A 3,777-nucleotide genomic window follows, 5' to 3' on the forward strand; every position below is an offset into this window, starting at 1 on the left:
TATTAGGCAGCTAACAGGTTAATTAATGGCCAGCACTTGGGGGGCTGGACTAGATGTCTAGGGCGGCTCTGATTGGCCCCCCAACTTGGGGGTCGGAAAGGGAGGTTCCTTGGGGGTCTGGTCCAAGATGGCCGCCAGGAGTGGGGGTGATCTGTGGGGGGAATTCTGGGCTGCGTTGACCCCCAAGTGGGGGGTCAGGGTCCCATCTCGGCCACGTTGACCCCCAAGTGGGGGGTCGGTGGGGCCCTTGGGGGTCCGAGGTGGGGTGACTTGGGGGTCCGAATGGGGCTGCAATGGGGGAGAGTCCTTGAGCCCCCCAAGTTGGGGGACTGGCCATGCTGTGGGTCGCCACTGCTGGGATCCCATCCTTGAGCCCCCCAAGTTGGGGGGCCGGCCACACCAGGGGTCTCCGTAGTTGGGGGTCACTGCTGCTGGGGTCCTGTCCTCGAGCCCCCCAGGTTGGAGGGCACCTGTGGGGTGGTGGGTCGCCCTGGGGTCAGGGGAAGTGGTCACGCTGGGGGTCGCCATCGTCGGGGTCCCGTCCTTGTGCCCCCCAAGTTGGGGGACCAGCCCTACTGAGGGTCTCTGCCCCACCGGGACCCTGTCCTCAAATCCCCAGGTTGTGGGGCACCCCATGGGATCCTGGGACCCCGTCCTTGTGCCCCCAAGTTGGGGGTCTGGCCACACCGTTGGTCTCTGTCCTCCAGCCCCCCGAGTTGTGGGGCACCCCGTGTGATCCTGGACTGCCCCCCAAGTTGGGGGTCCAGCCCCAGCAGTGGTACCCCCTGCCCTGACCCCATCCTACTGCCCCCCAAGTTGGATGACCGGCCCCACGGAGGGTCCCTGTCCCCCCCAGGACCCCGTCCTCCTGCCCGCCAAGTTAGGGGTCAAGGCACACCAATAGTCCCCACCACCCCATCCTTCTGCCCCCCAAGTTGGGGGACCGGCCACACTAGGAGTCTCCGCCCCACCAGGACCCCGTCCTACAGCCCCCCGACTTGTGGGGCACCCCATGTGATCCTGGGACCCCATCCGTGTGCCCCACAACTTGGGGGACCGGCCACACTAGGTGTCTCCGTCCTTGTGACCCCCGAGTTAGGGGTCCAGCCCCACCAGTGATCTCCACCGCCCAGACCCCCTCCTAGTTGTGAGCCCCCCAAGTTGTGGGGCACCCCACGTGATCCTGGGACCCCCTCCTTGTGCCCCACAACTTGGGGGACCGGCCACACTAGGTGTCTCCGCCCTTGGGACCCCATCCTTGTGACCCCCGAGTTAGGGGTCCAGCCCCACCAGTGATCTCCACCTAGTTGTGAGCCCCCCAAGTTGTGGGGCACCCCACGTGATCCTGGGACCCCATCCTTGAGCCCCCAAGTTGGGGGTCCAGCCCCACCCAGACCCCCTCCTTGTGCCCCCCAACTGGGATAACCGGCCCCACCAGGCGTCCTCCAGCCCCCCCATGTTGTGGGGCACCCCGAGTGATCCTGGGACCGCATCCTTGTGCCCCACAACTTGGGGGACCGGCCCCACCAAGGGCATCCCCTACCCAGACCCTCAACTGGGATAACTGGCCCCGGTCTCCGCCCTCCAGCCCCCCAAGTTGTGGGGCACCCCACGTGATCCTGGGATCCCCTCCTTGTGCCCCCAAGTTGGGGGTCCAGCCCCACCAATGGCATCCCCCACCCAGACCCCCAACTGTGATAACCGGCCCCACCAGGGACATGGAGGTGTCTCCGCCCTTGGGACCCCCAAGTTAGGGGTCCAGCCCCACCAGTGATCTCCACCGCCCAGACCCCCTCCTAGCTGTGAGCCCCCCAAGTTGCGGGGCACCCCACGTGATCCTGGGATCCCCTCCTTGAGCCCCCAAGTTGGGGGTCCAACCCCACCAGTGATCTCCACCGCCCAGACCCCCTCCTAGCTGTGAGCCCCCCAAGTTGCGGGGCACCCCACGTGATCCTGGGATCCCCTCCTTGAGCCCCCAAGTTGGGGGTCCAACCCCACCAGTGATCTCCACCGCCCAGACCCCTCCTAGTTGTAAGCCCCCCAAGTTGTGGGGCATGGGGTGCCCCACAACTTGGGGGTCGGGCATCCCCCACCCAGACCCCCAACTGGGATAACCAGCCCCGGTCTCCGTCCTCCAGCCCCCCAAGTTGTGGAGCCCGCCATGGGGCAGCCCCCTACATGTGCCGGACGACGTCTCGGTAGGACTGGATAATCTCGAGATCAGTGGGGCAGGCGAAGCGGAATTCCTTGGCCCCCCGGGCGGCTTCCAGGTAGCGGCGTACGCCCCCCATGTCGGGGGGCAGAGCGGCGGGGCGGTAATGGCGGCAGACGACCTGGGGGAGGAAGGGGCGGGGTTAGAGGGGGCGGGGTTGTGGGGGCAGGGAGGAAGGGAGGAAGGAAGGGAGGGAAGGAAGGAAGGAAAAGGGAAGGAAGGAAAGAAGGAAGGGGAGGGAGAAAAGAATAAAGGAAAGAAGGAAGGAAGGAAGGAAGGAAATGAAGAGAAGGAAGAAGGAAGGAAGGGGAGGGAGAAAGGAAGGAGGGAGGGAGGGAGGGAGGAAGGAAGTAAGGAAGGAGGGAGGGAAGGCGGGAGGGAGAGAAGGAAGGAAGAAAGGAAGGAAGGAAGGGATGAAGGAGGGAAGGAAGGAAGGAAATGAAGAGAAGGAAGGGGAGGGAGGAAGGAGGGAAGGAAGGGAGGGGGAAGGAGGGAGGGAGAAAAGGAAGGAAAGAAGGAAGGAAGGAAAGAAGGAAGGAAGGAAAAGGAAAGGAAGAAGGAAGAAAGGGAGAAAGGAAGGAGGGAGGGAAGGCGGGAGGGAGAGAAGGAAGGAAGGAAGGGATGAAGGAGGGAAGGAAGGAAGGAAGGAAATGAAGAGAAGGAAGGAAGAAAGGAAGGAAGGAGGGATGAAGGAGGGAAGGAAGGAAGAAGGAAATGAAGAGAAGGAAGGGGAGGAAGGAAGGAAAGGAGGGAAGGAAAGGAGGGGAAGGGGAGGGAGAAAAGGAGAAGGAATGAAGGAGGAGAAAAGGGAAGGAAGGAAAGAAGAAGGAAGGGGAGGAAGGAGGGAGGGAGGGAGGAAGGAAGGAAGGAAGGAAGGAAGGAAGGAAGGAAGGAAGGAAGAATGAAGAGAAGGAAGGGAAAAGAAGGAGAAGGAAGGAAGGAAGGAGGAAGGAAGGAAGGAAGAAGGAAGAGGGAGGAAGGAAGGAGGAAGGAAGGAAGGAAGGAAGGAAGGAAGGAAGCGAACGGAGAAGAAAGCAACCACTCACGTCCACGATGTTCAGCTTGGGGAGGAGCCGGCAGTCGGCGAGGGTCATGTGACCCCCCTCCAGGAAGGGGCCCCCTTGGCCCCGCCCCTCCCCGGTCAGGTGACCCTCCAGCTTCCGTAGGGCGCGGAGGAGGCGGAGTCGGAGGGCTGGAGGGGGCGGAGACATAGAGGACTGAGGCTCCGCCCACTGAATTGTAGACCCGTCTGTAGCCCCGCCCCACACCTCGTGACCCCGCCCACAGCTCAGCTCACACCTTAGACCCACCCACACCTCTGAACTCCACCCACAGCCCCGCCCACAGATCTTAGCCCCGCCCACAGCTCTGCCCACACGTCTTAGGTCCACCCCTTCCTTCTTTCCTTCCTTCCTTCCTTTTCTCCCTCTCTCTCCCTCTCTCTTTATCCTTCCTTCCTTCCTTCCCGTTCTCTCCTTGTTTCCTTCCTTCCTACCTTCCTTCACTCCTTCCTTCCTTCCTTCCTTTTCTCCTCCTCTCTCCCTCTCTTTATCCTTCCTTCCCTC

Source organism: Podarcis bocagei (genome assembly GCF_964188305.1).
Source record: "Podarcis bocagei genome assembly, contig: HAP1_SCAFFOLD_560, whole genome shotgun sequence".
Lineage (NCBI taxonomy): Eukaryota > Metazoa > Chordata > Lepidosauria > Squamata > Lacertidae > Podarcis > Podarcis bocagei.